The sequence below is a fragment of the Mercenaria mercenaria genome, chromosome 19, assembly GCF_021730395.1.
Source record: "Mercenaria mercenaria strain notata chromosome 19, MADL_Memer_1, whole genome shotgun sequence".
NCBI classification, from domain to species: domain Eukaryota; kingdom Metazoa; phylum Mollusca; class Bivalvia; order Venerida; family Veneridae; genus Mercenaria; species Mercenaria mercenaria.
This window is the reverse complement of record NC_069379.1, coordinates 4,356,960-4,374,227: the sequence shown is the minus strand read 5'-3', so window position 1 is coordinate 4,374,227 and position 17,268 is coordinate 4,356,960.

Here is a 17,268-nt window from a genome sequence, read left to right as displayed (position 1 = left end):
GGTCCCTGCAAAAAACGGCCATGAATCCCAAAAATCAGAAAACATGCACAAAAATGCAAACAAGGTAAAAGTATTAAAGATGTTGTTTTTTTTTAACCTAACAAATCAACCCCAAAACAAAAAGCCCTCTCAGAAACTTTCATATCTAAGATTGCTGTTGAAAAAAGGTTATTAAATTTTACGAAAAAAGCATGATTTTCTGCAGCGGAAATATTGCACGCTTTAGGACGCAATATTATTCCACAAAAACAGTGCATATTTTTCATGAAAAACAAATATCTTTTTTACATGCACACACACTTAAAATCATTACCATATAAAAATGATTCAAATTTGTTATTAGCCTAAAAAAATGAAATATCTTCGTAAAAAATTTTTAAACTGACGACAACAGAAACGACGCACATACACGCACACCCCAATATAAATTTGGGAATGTCAATATGGAAAAATATTGACTTCGGGTTCCCCCGAAACTTTGGGTTTTTTAAAATATTTGTCGTAACATGAGATATCCATACCTGTACGTTTCCGAGATTTTATCTCCAAACAAAAAAAAAGCGTGTAAACAGGGTCCTCTATTGATAATTTCGCTAGTTTGATAAAAATTTTTGGTAAAAATAATTCTGAAAACATGTACAACCCAACAAAAAAGAGTGTCAAAATTGGCTGACAAAAAACATTTTTGGCCGTTTTCCAGTACTTTAAGGAAAAAAATTTTCAATCAATTCATAAAACCAACTGAAAACTCTACATTATGACAAATGTACGCCAATTTCAAAGTACAGTTTAGACAAAATTTCAACACACTTTATTTTAGGATAAATATGGTACTTGTGTGATGTCCAGGGGAGTGATTTTTCCCATTCCCCCACCCCCCCACCAAAATATCCCCTGCGAAGACTTGAGTTTTAATTGTGTACTCGGGGTGTAACCTGATTTTACTCTTCCAGACCGCGCCATGAAAACCAACATATTGCTTTCCCCAGCATGGATCCAGACCTGCCGCGCATCTAATAAGACCATTATTAAAGTCATTTTCCCAGTTCAGAGGTGAACCCTAACATTACTTAAAGGGAAACGAAAGAGAAAGAAACCCCAAATTGCATGCCTGATGACGGAGTGCGTCTTATAAGCGAAAATATCTGGTTAATAATTCTTACTGGACTAGATCTGGAGGTAGCCCATAGAAGCTTTAAAATACAGCACGGGCGTTTTCGCCCCCTAAAAAACTGGAATTTTTTGATGCTCCGAGAGGCGGTTTTTTAAAACTTTTTTGAGTGAGTCACATCCCTGAAAGTGTAAATAATTCGCATTTTCAAGGAATACAGAAAATAATAAAAACGGGTTAAGGCTAAAAAAAAATTGTTTTTTCCGGGACCGACTTTGGCTGACCCTAAATGTTTTAGGGCCTTGGAGAATTTTTTTTAAACTTTTTAACAAAAATTATAAAACTCATTTTTTTATGCTTTAAAAAAGGTCATGATTTAGAAATCAACTTACGATAATTACTAAAGTTCTAAGGCAAAACCCCCCTTTATTTGAAATTTATTTTTGGCCCAAAAAAAAATAATTTCCAACTAGAAGGTCGAGGACACGGGGTTGGCCCCCCACGGGTACATTTGCAAAAATAATGGCAAAATTCAAATTTTTGCATTTTTAATGGGGTAAAGCCTCAACAAACATTTTATAAAAAGGGATTCATTTTTCTGGGCGCATTCTTTTTTAGCTAGACACACAAACAAAAAAATCCACATTTTGGGCATTTAAAGGGCCATAATTTAAAATAAAAGCAAAGATTCCAAGAAGAATGCCAAGGGGCAAGGTCACATCACATAAAGACTCCAGAAAGGGTTCCGTTTTTACATAAAATACTTTTTGAGCAGGTATAAATAGGTGAAAAGTCTTTTTTTTTTACATTTCAGGGCCATTTTTTAAAAATAAGGGTGGACCACCAAAAAAATTAGAGGGTGCAAGTTTTATCATGAAAAGACTTGCCGTTTTAAACCCATTTATATTAAATACTTTTTGACTAGGTGTTCACAAGGTGAAAATGAAATTTTTGTTTTTTCAGGGGCCATAACTCAAAAAATGGGGGCGGGACCCAAATAAAAAATAGAGGTGCACAATTTTCCTATCATGATTAAGACTCAGAAAGGGGTTTCAAACTCTTAAATCAAACCCTTTTTGAGCTGGGCTGTCCCAAGGGTAAAATGTGCTTTTTTGACTACTTCGGGGGCCATAACTCAAAAATTGGGGCAACCCAAAGAAAAATAGGGGTGCGCAAGTTCAATATGATTAAGACTCCTAAAGGGTTTCATGAATCTATATCAAAACTTTTTTGGCTGGGCGTGTCAAAAGGGTAAAAGTACTTTTTTGCTATTTCGGGGGCCAAACCAAAAATGGGGATGGAGCCAGAGAAAAATAGGGGGTGCGAAGTTCTACTATTAAGACTCATGCAATTTCAAAACAAATCAAATATTTTGGGCTAGGCTTCCCAAAAGGGTAAAATGACTTTTTGACTATTTCGGGGGCCAAAACTCTAAAAATGGGGTGGAGCCAGACGAAAAATGGGGGTGCACAATTTCTATCAAAAAAAACTCATGCAATTTCATCAAATTTTAATCAAATACTTTTTCGAGCTAGGCGCGTCACGAACTCGAGGGTGGAGGGACACAGACGGCGGACGCAGGGACAAGACCAAATCTATATGCCCCCACCACTCATGGGGGGGCCAAAAATCCCCTTTAAAAAAAAAAAACCCAAAAAAATTTTTTTCCGCCTACCACCCAAATTTTTTTTTGAGCATTTCCCGGGAAAAAAGAATTTTTTTTAAGCCTAACTGCAAGTAAATATCCATTATTTTTCCCCAAAGTCACTCAGGGAAGCTTTCACAACCTTAAAAAAAATAAAAATCTTGAAAAAAAAAAGAAAACAAAAAAAAAAAATCCACATTCCACCAAGACTTTACCTACAGATCGATATCAATTGTAAAAAAAAAATTCTGCAGACTAATCAAGTGAACCTGAAAATTAACCTAACTTTTTTTTGGGTACTAGAAAAAAAATTTAAAAATTTTAAAAAAATTAAAATACTATAACGCTTAAAGTTTTTAACATTTGCTGAAACTCTCTTTTCAGAAGTTGTTTGCATAGAGATAGATCACGATTTGGGCTTGTATCACAGTTTTCTGTTTGTTTTTCTGAAACCTCGTTCTGTTCAGCTTTACTTCTGCCGAAACCATTCTGAAATAATTCTTTTTTAAGATGATTCTCAACTTCGTTTTCAACAGAGGGAAAAAAGATTGAAAACCCTTTACAATTCTCACTTTCCTACTCCAAAATTTTTGACTAGGAACACGGCATATTACTCTTCCACACAAAATGGGAATGCTTAAGTTTTCAGAGTTAACCCCTTTTTAAACTTCTCTGAGTTTTTTCCTTGAACGCGTAGTATTCTCCCTTTGGCAACTTGCAGTTCTTCCCGAAAGCTCATTTGGTGGAGATCCAAATATTTCACTTTCTGACAGCTCATGTCGGGTTTTCTATTTTGCCATTTTTGGGTTTTTTTTATAGATTTTCTTGATTTTTTTACATCAATGGATAATTTGCTTTTGACATCTTTAAATTTTTCAATTTCTAACACGTCAAAAAGCATACTATAAAATTTTAACTTTTCTTTCACAGTCAAAGAACTAAAAAAATTTGGGGCCTGATTTTCATCGGTGACTTTGAGGGGAAAGTTTTTTTATTTCAATGCTTGAATCATATGAAAGACATTGGGTTTTGGCAGGAGTGACACCCTTTAAGTTCATTTCTGACTCCTTAGGTTCCTTTCTACTCCTTTCCTCTAAAAAAACAGAATCACTTTCTCCCAGATAGAAACTACACTTCGTAGTTGGAATATCTTCGAGTTTTGAAGCTCCAAATTTTTTAGGAGCTTTATTTGAAAGACTAGTTAAATAAGCTTCTAAGTCCCGGGGCTCAGAGGCTTTATAACATTAAGGGCATCGACATGTTTCATCTAATGGCAAAAAATGGCAAAATTATCTATGATTCTTTTGGGGGTTTTTTTGAAATTCAGATCTAAAAACTTTTTTTGAAACGGGGGGCCGTTTTCTACTTCCAGTTACAAGGACTTTTGGACTAGGTAATCTTTTAGTGCCTATAAATGCATTATTTGTTGAAACAGTCAATGTTTTCGGGTTTCAATAGAAACTTTCATATTCATTTTTTCTGGGGTCTTACACTCACTATAATTTTTTACGCGAACTTTTCAAGAAATTGAAGGGGTTTGAATACAAAAGTTTTGATGTCATGGCAACCTGGCTACATTTTGACATTGAAATTTGACAATACTTTTTGACTAGATGCAATTGTTTTCACTTTAATTTGTTTTCTGCCGTTGGAAATTTAATCTACATGTTGGGAAAACGGGTCACTTTTTCCCCTTTGGGTTTTACTCTTGGACAAGGGCCTGTTCGCGATTTTTATGGGGCTTTTTAATTTTCGACCAATGGTGGCTTCTGCTTTAATTTTTCGCTGATCTTGTCTCCCCAAACCTTCTGGAATTTGAATATTTTTATATTCATTTAAAACCCTTGTAACATAATCCACTTGACATCTTGAAGTTGAAGGCTGAGGTTCATTGTAATATTCTGTCAAAGGACTGGTTCTGCATTTTCTGTCGTCCCCGCCTAATTTTTTGCTCCGTAAGTGTTGCCCAATGTTAGGAGACTGCGACCTACAAAAAAAGTCAGAACTTTTCCTGTCTGGGGAAAATGGCCACAGTGGATCTCATTACGACACGCCAATTTCGCAGGGAAAAAATGAAATTCTGGAAACTGCAAAAGTGTTCCAAAGGCCCCCCCGGTCTATATCCTGAAAAATAACAGGATTCATGTCTTATGTAGTATGATTAATTTAGAGCCATGATGTATATAAGCATTTTTTTTTCAAAATAACACAATGACAAACCCGGGACAATTTCAGTGTTTTAAACTTTTAACAATGTTTATTACAATGTTTGTTTTTGGTCGTTAGGACCCGGGAAGTGATAAACTCATCACAGCGATTCAATTTCCAAAACTATATATCCCCTATCCGCACCAAAACCATGAAACTAACAATCTCCAGACTACATTTTTTCAATGTTTAGCAACATGCCAGTGGGAGGGAATTATTAGTTTAAATCAAAAAATATATCGGACGCTTACAAAACCCAAAGCAAGACCCACACCCCCCCCACCCCTGCCAACGTTGACAACATCTTTTGCATTAAAACCATTTGAGCGAAACGTAACAAAAAAATGGTCACAGATCCCACTATTATCAGCTAATTTAAACAAGAACTGCCCCAGAGACTGCTTTTTCCCTATTTCTATGGGGGACATGAAAACGGCACTTTGCGGAAGCTGGAGCATCATGGAGTATTTTAGACTCTAATGTGGGGATATGACTGAAATATGTTAAAAAAGACACTTTAACTGAACATACACCACAAAAAGGTAAGATATGGACAACAGTTTAAGACGAGCCTAATGAGCTGTGCCATAGAAAACCAAAAAGTGGCTTTGCGACCACATGGTCCAACCCCTGCGCACCGCACAGCTGGGCAGGCCAGCGTTTGCTTTTAAAATTTTTTGCAATTAAGAAACGTGGTCTGGATCCATGCGGGGCCCCAAAGCCACTATTTGTTTTCTTATGACGGCTCAAAAATTTTTAAGAAAAAACACAGAAAAGTGATAGGTACAAATATAAAAGAAGTGAAGATTTTAAAAAAAGAGTGCAAGATTTAAGGCCCTTGTGTAATGAATGGTGCATGATGACTAGAACTGAACAAACAAATTTTGAATAATACGCAAAAAGAGAAAAAGCACAAAAACTTCAACCCGGAATCCAAGTTAAATGGGAAGATAACCGGGGAAAAGTTTTGGCCCTGGATATTTAGGGGTAAGAGGAAAACTATTTTAAGTCGGAAAAAATAATACAGATACAAGAAAAGAAAAGTGCAAAAAAACTTTTAAAAAAACGTTTTATCAAAATGGGTGCAGTGCTATCAATAGGGTATATAGTGAAATCATTTTTATTTTGTGGACACTTTTCGGATTTCGTGGCTGATCAATCCACGAAATTTAAGCCCAAAAAACAAATAAAAAAAAATTTTTACATTTAAAAGTTGAAACCCGAATTTTATATCCCCACAATTGCGGTATTTACCAAACCACAAAATTTTTATGCCAATGAAATTAAATGATTTTACAGTAGTCAGGCTAAAAATGCTTAATAGGGTTTTGGGTTTCAGTTGGCAGGGGAAAAAAAAAGTGGGGGGAATGGGGGTGGGGGGGAGGCCTAACCCCCTGGTCTGTGCTTTTAGGGGTTTAAGCGTCAAATGCGTATTGTAAAGTCTCTTGACCAAAAAAAAAAAAACTTTAAGGAACAAGGGCAAGGTTTTTTATACCAACTGAAAATTTTGCTAAATAAATTAATGTTTTTTTATGTTGGTTTAAACCCTTTCAAAAGACAAAAAAATAAATCATAATTTGGGGCTTTCCTGCTCTGATGGGGAGGAACACCCCAAGTCCCCCCCATGAATTATTTCATCACATCAGGCACGGGTAGAACCCAACCTTCCTAAAAACAGCGGGTGGCCTTCACAGAAGACTTAAAAGCCCCGGTACGGCTCAAACCCCTATCGTAAAGGGGGAGTGATTTTTAAGTCAGCGCTTTAAAAACCCCCCTGCCAAGGGCCCCTCGCTAAATTAAAAAACTAAAACTTTACGCGAATAAATTACATACCTGTGAAAGGCCATAAAGATTATTGTAAAATCATTTAATTTCGTGGACATGAAATTTCGTGCTTAGGGTCAAAATGGCTATTTCGTGGGGACATGAATTTGTGGATTTCAACTTTTGAACATAAAATGAAAAGAAATTCTACTTATTCGTTGGGATTAAATTTCGTGGATTGACTCGACCACGAAATTAGTCCCCAACGATTATTAATGATTTCACAGTATTAATGCGTTTACAGTATTTCATTGACTTTTGACCTCAGTAGTCTGGTTATGGACTCACCTGCTCTTTGTGTCGATCACACTCATGCTCCTTATTCCCCTTCAGCGGTGGACAATGAGGTCCCTCAACCCTTCCTTTACGTGACAGGTCGGGGGTACGAGCCTCAGTGATCAACAGTCCTACCTCAGCAAACATCTCACGCGGGTCATACACTTTTTCTTCCATTTCATCCAGGCCTGAAAACATAAAATTTGAAAATTAAAGTATAACAAGAGTGCCAGAATGTCACAATATACGCCCTTCACAGCAAATTTCTTTACTCTAGCTGCTGTATTGCAAATGAATTTTAATTTTGTGGTTGTTTAGCAATCATTGTAAGTCTTTTGTTTTCCTAAGTCCACAAAAAAAATTCCTTACCAGGTAGAGAGACCTTAAAATACACCTAAAATTTGAAAGTAACATCTATGTTATACCACAGAAAAGTGGTCTTGGTTTTTCCATACGGTCAATTATAAAAAAGTTACAATATAAGTTATTTATAGTAACAACTAAGGGAAGTTAATCTTAAAAAAAAACAAACAAAAAAAACAAAAAACAAGAGCTCGTCAAACACAAAATGCCCCCCTTGATGCATTTAGTAATTGCATAAGGAAAAAATTATATGCTCACTTATGCATGTGGTTCAAATTTGAAGGCTGCAGCTTGAAAAGTAGGTCACTAGGTCAAAATCAAGGTCAAATTTTATTTTGGAAGACAAAACTATGCAAGTGATCCAAATTTGAACCCTGTAACTTCAGAAATGTGAAAGTAGGTCACTAGGTCAATCTCAAGATCAAAGTTAATTTCAGTATACAAAACTATGCTTGTGGTTCAAATTTGAAGGCTGTAGCTTAAGAAATGTGAAAGTAGGTCACGAGGTCAAATCAAGGTCAAATTTTATTTTGGAACAAAAAACTATGCATGTGGTCCAAATTTGAAGTCTGTACTTTCAAAAATGTGAAAGTAGGTCACTAGGTCAATAACAAGGTCAAAGTTTGTTTCAGTACACAAACCTATGCATGTGGTCCAAATTTGAAGGCTGTAGCTAAAGAAATGTGAAAGTAGGTCACTAGGTCAAGATCAAGGTCAACTCATGTCAAGGTTCATCTTGCCACTCAAAACTATACATGTGGTCCAAATTTGAATGATGTAAGTTATGGACATGAATATTCTAAGTTTTTCCCTATATAAGTCTATATGAACCATGTGACCCCTGAGGCGGGGCTTATTTGACCCTAGAGGGATAATTTGAACAACCTTGGTAGAGAATCACTAGATGATGCTACATTACAAAATATCAAAGCCATAGTCTTTGTGGTTTGGACAAGAAGATTTTCAAAGTTTTTCCCTATATAAGTCTATGTAAACCATGTGACCCCCAGGGCGGGGCCATATTTGACCCTTTGGGAAAAATTTGAACAATCTTAGTAGAGGACCACTAGATGATGTCATATATAAAATATCAAAGCCCTAGGCCCTGTGGTTTTGGACAAGAGGTTTTTCAATTTTTTTTCCTATATAAGTCTATATAAACCATGTGACCCCCGGGATGGGGCCATATTTGACCCCAGGGAAATAATCTGAACAATCTTGGTAGAGGACCACTAGATTTTGCTACATACCCAATATCAAAGCCCTAGGCCCTATGGTTTTGGACGAGAAGATCAGAAACTGTTTAACTGTTCCTGGCCAATGCGACCATGACCTTTGACCTAATGACCTCAAAATCAATAGGGGTCATCTGCTGGTTATGGCCAACCTAACTATCAATTTTCCTGAAACTAGGCCCAAGCGTTCTTGAGTTATTGCTCGGAAACCATTTAACTGTTCCTGTTCACTGTGACCTTGACCTTTGACATACTGACCTCAAAATCAATAGGGGTCATCTGCTGGTCATGACCAACCTGCCTATCAAATTTCGTGACCCTAGCTGAAGCGTTCTTGATTATCATCCGGAAACCGTTTAATTGTTTCAGGGTCACTGTGACCTTGACCTTTAACATACTGACCTCAAAATCAATATGGGTCATCTGCTGGTGAGACCAACCTCCCTATCAACTTTCAGATCCTAGGCCCAAGCGTTCTTGAGTAATAAACCCGGGAAAACATTTTAAAATTGTTCAGGGTCACTGTGACCTTGGCCTTTAACATACTGACCTCAAAACCCAATAGGGGTCATCTGCTGGTGATGCCCAAAACCTCCCTATCAACTTTCATGATCCTAGGCCCAAGCGTTCTTGAGTTATCACCGGAAACCTTTTTTAAACTATCAGGGTCACTGTGACCTTGACCTTGATAACAGACCTCAAAATCAATAGGGGTCATCGCGGGTTGATGACCAACCTCCTTATCAATTTTCCATGATCCTAGGCCCAAGCGTTCTTGAGTTATCACCCGGAAACGGATTGGTCTACATTCCGACCTACCGACAGACCGACCGACCTACCGACCGACATCTGCAAAACATTACCCCTCCTTCTTCGAAGAGGGGCATAAAAAATCCAAAAAAAAAATGTAAGTCCACACAAAAGTCTTCACCAGGTAGAGATTGGTCAAAATACACCTCAAAATTGGATGTAGCATGCATGTTGTACACAGAAAAGTGGTCTCAATTTTTCCCTACGACTAGTAATGAAGAAGTTACAATATAAGCTATTTAAAGTAACAACAAAGGGAAGTAATTCTAAAGAAAGGAACTGTGCATGACACTTTCTCTCATGATGGTGTATAATTTGTGCCAAGTTACATCAAAATCCCTCCATGCATGAAGAAGAAATGCTTCGGACAAAGTCATTCTTGTATCTGACCTTTGGCCTCTAAGTGTGACCTTGACCCTTTTACCTAGGGGCCTGATTCTTGCGCAGGACACTCCCCCTCGTGGGGTGAAACATTTTGCAAAGTTATATCAAAATCCCTCTATGCATGAAGAAGAAATGCTCCGGACAAGGTTTTCATTCTTGTATGCTTTGACCTCTAAGTGTGACCTTGACCTTAGACCTAGGACCTGGTTCTTGCGCATGACACTCTGCCTCGTGGTGGTGAACATTTGTGCCAAGTTATATCAAATCCCTCCCTGCTGAAGAAGATATGCTCCGGACAAAGTTTTCTTTTTTTGTATCCTTTGACCTCTAAGGGGGACCTTGACCTTAGACCCTAGGGACCTGGTTCTTGCGGCAGACACTCCGTCTCATGATGATGAACAATTGTGCCAAACTTTCATCAAAATCCCTCCATGCATGAAGAAGATAAGCTCCGGACAAAGTCATTCTTGAATTTGACCTTTGACCTCTAAGTGTGACCTTGACCTTAGACCTAGGGACCTGGTTTTTGCGCACAACACTCCGTCTCATGATGGTGAACAACTGTGCCAAGTTTCATCAAAATCCCTTCATGCATGTAGAAGATATGCTCCGGACAAAGTCATTCTTGAATTTGACCTTTGACCTCTAAGTGTGACCTTGACCTTAGACCTAGGACCTGGTTCTTGCGCATGACACTCCGTCTCATGATGATGAACAATTGTGCCAACTTCATCAAAATCCTCCATGCATGAAGAAGATATGCTCCGGACAAAGTCATTCTTGAATTTGACCTTTGACCTCTAAGTGTGACCTTGACCTTAGACCTAGGGACCTGGTTTTTGCGCATGACACTCCGTCTCATGATGGTGAACAACTGTGCCAAGTTTCATCAAAATCCCTTCATGCATGTAGAAGATATGCTCCGGACAAAGTCTGTGGACGCCGCCTGCCCGCCCGCCCGCCCGCCAGGGGCGTTCCCATAATAAGTCCCGTTTTTCAAACGGGCGTATAAAAAAAGACTGACCTCTACTACATAAGGTTTGACAATTGTAATAAAATAAACTCCTCTATCAATATCGCCAAAGACATAACATTTTGTGGGGCAACATACCTACTCTACATTAAATTAGAGAATTGTAATTAAATGCAACAACTGCTAATTTTCAACTTTTTGTTGCAACACCACCACATTTTAAGACAATGCAACATATCTATGTGGACTGCATCTTGTCTTTCCAAATATTTGTACATTCAGATATTTTGTCAAATTGTCACAACAAGAAGGTCATGATGACCCTGGATCGCTCACCAGAGAAATATGAGCTACATGTTTCAAATGTCAAACTGATGATTTTTAGAAATTTTTTGGAAGATTTTCCAATGTACAATCAAGTAACCCCTAGGGCGGGGCCAATTTTACCCTGGTGGTCATAATTTCAACAAAGTTTGTAGATGTCTACTAGGCAATGTTACATATCAAATATCTAAGATCTAGGCCTTCTGGTTTATTTTTTAGCAAATTTATGAAGTTTTCCCTATGTACAATCAAGTAACCCCTGGACGGGGCTGGGTCAAATTGACCCTGGGGTCAAGATTTGAAATTTTTTTGTAGAGGTCCACTAGGCAATGCTACATGTCAAATATCTATGCTCTAGGCCTTCTAGTTTATTTTTAGAAAATTTTGAAGATTTTTCTATGTACAATCAAGTAACCCCATGGAGCGGGGTCAATTTGACCCGGGGGTCATGATTTGAACAAATTTTGTAGAAGACTACTAGGCAATGCTACATGTCAAATATCTAAGATCTTGGCCGTCTGGTTCATTTTTAGAAAATTTTTGAAGATTTTCCTATGTAAAATCAAGTGACCCCTGGGGCGGGGTCAATTTTGAACCCAGGGGTCATGATTTGAACAAATTTTGTAGAGGTCCACTAGGCAATGCAACATGTCAAATATCTAAGCTCTAGGCCTTCTGGTTTATTTTTAGAAAATTTTGAAGATTTTCCTATAGAAATCTATGTAAAATCAAGTGATCCCTGGGGTGGGGTCAATTTTGACTCCAGGGTCATGATTTGAACAACTTAAGTAGAGGCCCACTAGGCAATGTGACATGTCAAATATCTAAGCTCTAGGGCTTCTGGTTTTTGAGAAGATTTTTTAAGATTTTCCTATACATGTAAAATCAAGTGACCCCTGGGGCGGGGTCAATTTTGATTTATTTGGTCATGATTTGAACAAACTTGGTAGAGGTCCACTAGGCAATGCTTCACACCAAATATCTAAGCTCTAGGGCTTCTGGTTTTTGAGAAGAAGATTTTTAAAGTTTTTCCTTTCAGTTGCCATGGCAACCAGAGTTCTGCATGGAATTCAATTCTTTGAACAATTTTTGTAGAGCTTCACCCGAGGAACATTCCTGTGAAGTTTAGATGAAATTGGCCTAGTGGTTTATGAGGAGATATCATTTAAAGTAAAAGTTTACGGACGACAGACGTCGGACGCCGGATGGTGAGTGATCCTAATAGCTCACCCTGAGCCTGTGGCTCTGTTGAGCTAAAAACAATTCCTCAGGATCAGACCAGGCACTAGTCTGTAGACTTGTCACTACAGAATTCAGGATAGGGCCTGAAACCAGTCTGTGGTCTGAAAAAGCTGGTGATCAATGCAAAATTCAGGATAAGAGCAGGAACCAGTCTGTAAATTGTCAGCTGGTACTCTATATGTAGAATTGTAAGGTGGAACTTAAAATTTCAAGGTTAAAATTGTTGTTGCGCTAAGTGAAAATCATAAAAGCTTGTTTAAAACATACCAATTATATCAAACAAACTAAATCAATGAATTTTGTTGGCATTACATTTTTGTGGTTTGTGCCAAAAATGGCTTACTGGTAAGGCGTAAAAAAAAAAAATTGTTTGTTTCCGGTATCCTCAGACCTAACCTAAATTTTTGGCCCTACCCTAAATGTTTTTATGGCCTTGGAGAATAATTTTTTCAACTTTTTGACAAAAAGTTGCAAAACAGCACTTTTTATGCTTTAAACATGGTCAGTGATGTTAGAAATCCACTTCCTGATGCTCTAAAGGCATAACCCCCTTATTTGTATTCATTTTTTGACACAAAAATAATTTCCGAAAAGTCTCCCTTAATAAAAAAAATTCCAAAAAAAAATTTTCCAACCTACCTACCCTAATTTTTTTGAGCATGTTACCGGAAACAAAGAATTTTTTTTTTAGGCCTAATGACATTTTGTGGTTTTGGCTAAAATTGCTTTATAAATTTACATTTTGTGTTTTTGGCCAAAAATGGCTATTACATTTTGTGGTTTTTGGCCAAAAATGGCTATTGCATTTTGTGGTTTTTGGCCACAATGACTATTACATATTGTGGTTTTGGGTCAAAATGGCTAATACATTTTGTTTTGTTTTTTAACCCATAATACTGGATACCAAGCTATGAATCTACAAAATTTATATCCTTTTTTTAACGTCTTTGCTCAAGTATCGAAACCTCAACCTCCCAATGTTATGCCAGCCTGATGCTCTATCACTGAGCCATGGCTGCTGTTCAAATACTCAACAAACAAACAAACAAAAAATCAATAACATCGCCATTCATCCTTATTGTTTAAAGAAAAGATTAAACCTTCTACCTTTTTAAATAGACATTTAAAGCTAATTACAGCTCAAGATTAAAATGTCCTTCAGTCAAAAAAAATAATCTTACAATCTTGATCCCTATCTTTAACAGTTAAGAACCTATCCCTACAGTTAAGAGCCTATCAGAAGTCACAACATTTACAGTTAAATCCTATTATACGAAAGACTACTAGAAAGACACGAACACTTATCTGATCAAAGGTTCAATTACTCTGTTAATATTTAGTAAAAATATAACAATGCAAGAGCCGTTAACGATCTTGTTTCAAATAGAGTAATAATATTGAAATTTTCGCGCGTTTCGGCAGTATAGCGCGAAAATATTGTCTTTACGTTGCGTTTACTTTTGTGAGAAGTATAGTTTCAGTGTGTAAATTTTTGCACGGGATACTCGTGGGTGTATTTTACTTTAGGTTGTTTATTGAAATGTGAATTCAGTCTACCGGACACACTCAAGTAGAAAGGACATACAAAATTAAATTTTCTTTTTAGTTTTGTGTTTTTAAGACACCTTAATACATGCACTGTGTTGGAAAGTATATATATATAGAAAATGACGATCTAATGTTAGTTTGAAGATCTTGTTTGTTTTTAATAATAGCATACGTCCTGCTGCAGAAAATGAGGTACGTCATTAAGCGATCTTGCATGGCTACGGACACAGGTTTTCAGAGCATTCCAAAAAGAGATCTCTGTTTTTTCCTGACCGGCTTGTTCGCGCGCAGCAAGACTAATTTTTTAAAGTCTAGTCAATGAATTTTTATATAAGTAATTTTCAAAATGCTAATTAGTCGAAGGACGTATGGTATTATATATGTATGTTATATATATTGAATTTACACAAGACCACATTAGTTTTCAAAAGCGCGTTTCTCACTTTGGTTGTATAATTGCAAATGTGTATGAATAGGATTTTAACGAATAGCTTTTGTGTGTATTTGAATACTTATTTTGCAACGTCATTCTGTTATTACATACATATATTGCATACCTCTGTCATGTTATGTTAACATTGCTACGTGGTCAAACAATACATGCTTGTCCGGCAAATGCATACAGTAGTTGCTTGTTATTTATTTAGTAGCCTGATTGTTTTTAGGGGTTCTTAATCAGTATACAGTATAGTTAAGACTGTAAATTTATTTATTTTTGTGGGTTTAGAAAATTCTCTTTTAATATAGGCCAAAATGGCTACTAAATTGTTCGGATATCAATTTGCAGGGCCTCCTAGCTCTGCGATTTGCCAATGTAGCTAAATGCTACAAATTCAGAAAATTGGCTACAGATTTTTTGAAAGTGGTGACAACAATTTTATTAAAATGTGGCAAAAAATAGATAAAGCGAAGAACTATCAACTAACTCCAGATATATACTTTTTACTTTAAAACTAACATGTTTCATCCATTGGACTTCATCAGAGTATAATAACAAAACAGTATGTGGCCAAATTCCAGCAATTAGCTTCAATTTGGCAGTTTCTCTCAAAGTGGCTATACAACTTTCTGAGGCCCAGAATTTGGTGACTTTTTACCTTTGTCAAATTATTTGTTCATTCAAATTTAAGTTTGTGCACTAACTTGACCATGATATCCATGGAAATTTGTTCCCGATGAATATTAATGATTTCACTTTGTTTATTTTTGTGGGCAAAACTGCTGTTTCATTGAATGGGGAGTCTTTATTAACACACTACAATATACTGGCATATTTCCCCACTCAACCTGTCATGCTGCCAATCAATATGTCATGTATAACATAATCTATATTAACCCCTTACCACCTAAATTTATATAATGAACTTGTCCATCTTCCAATTTGGACAGTACCATTAACTGTTAAAATGGGTGCTTACCAAAAAGATATTGACTGAACAGCAAACAGTGCAGATCATGATCAGACTGCACGGATGTGCAGTCTGATCATGATCTACTCTGGTTGCAAAGGCAGAATCTGTCGCATCCAGCATGTTAAGGGTTAACTATACAGACAATATTCATGAGAAAAAATGGTTTTCTGTAACTGATATATATCCCCAAGGGAATTAACAGTAAGTGAGGTGCGGGGGTTAATACATATGTATGAAAAAGGGGTAGATAAAATGACAGAAGTGATTACATGTACATCTGTACTCAAAATAAAACTTCTCCACATGAAATCAAATATTGGATTACGTTCAAAAAGGGTGCTCATCTGATTTTTATGTCTGTATAATAGAAATATTGTCCTACCCGTGATTTTCTAAGTCAAAAAGAGGCAAAAAAAATGTAGAGTTATGGTTCTTGCTGTGCAGAGCCAGCTTTTAATTGGGAATAATGCTCCAGGTTTTAAAGCAATAGCTTTGACTGTAAAGGAGAAAAATTCACCTAAACACAAAACTTATATTAACCAAGAAATCTGGTATTTTCCAAGTCCAAAAGGGGCCATAATTCTTGCAAAAAGCAGAATGGAGTTACGCTTCTTGCTGTACAGCGTCGGCTATTGATGGTGAACAAATGTTGCAAGTTTTAAAGCAATAGCTTTGATAGTTTAGGAGGGAAGCTGACCTTAATATAAATCTTAACAAGGCAATGCCGACACCGACACCGGTCAAGTGATGACAAAAGCTCATCACTTTTTTTCAAAGAATCAGATGACCTAATGATGCTTGTTCTCTCCTTTTTGGCTCACTCTTTAAAGAAATTCTCACTACAGAGAAATCCAGAAACCATCTGGTATTTCAAAAACCTAATTTATATGTACTGAAACAGACCTGATAGTGAATTAATTCTGCCAGGAAATATCTGTTTTGTAATTAGCCGGCTATTGTCCGAGGTGAATGACCTTTTTTCTAAAATCAATCACCTTTTTTCTCCCCATGTTTAGAATTCCCCATGCTGGGACTGAGGCAATTATAGTGGACGCAACTTAACCCCGATGGTTGACCTTTGCATTATAATACACAATGAGGCACAACCTATTATTGAAAAGGAGTGTACGTAAAACACGAGCTGCACGAGAAAAAGGAAATATAAATTTGTGTAAATATAAATTAGTGTATTGGAAAGTTTTAACTGATCAAATGTAAGTGTATATACTTTGATACTGCACTGTATACAAACTAATTCCATAAAATTATACACGGCTACCCTAAGCACCCTTGATTTCTATAATGAAATAATCGATATGAATAATCAGCCTAAGGTCAACCATCGCGGTCAAGTTGCGACTACTTTATCATGCTGTAAATTGTCATTACTATCCATGAGAGACTCATTAGCATGGATTCAGTGGTTGTGAACTAAATATCAAGGAAAAAAATAAAAATGAACAAAATATGTAGTATAAAACTACTGTTACTGTCATTTTTCAAGTGGTTTTAAGTGTGTGTGTGTTAACAAAATGACCTACTTTTGTTAAAATGTAAAATTATTACAAAGTAAAGAAATTTCACAATTTTGTGGACAGTAAGTAAAGATGTAAATTTTAACAAAACAATATGAGCTGCGCCATGAGAAAACCAACTAAAAGTGTTTGTGACTAACATGGATCCAGACCAGCCTGCGCATCTGCTGTTCGCTTTCAAAGCCTATTGAAATTTGAGAAACAGTAAGCGAACAGCATGGATCTTGACCTGACTGCACAGATGTGCAGGCTGGTCTGGATCCATGCTGGTCACAAACACACTATGTTGGTTTTTACATGGCGCAGCTCATATATACAAAATAATTGTTATGATAAAAAGATGATTTTTGGCATTATTCTACTTTATCCATTTATCTC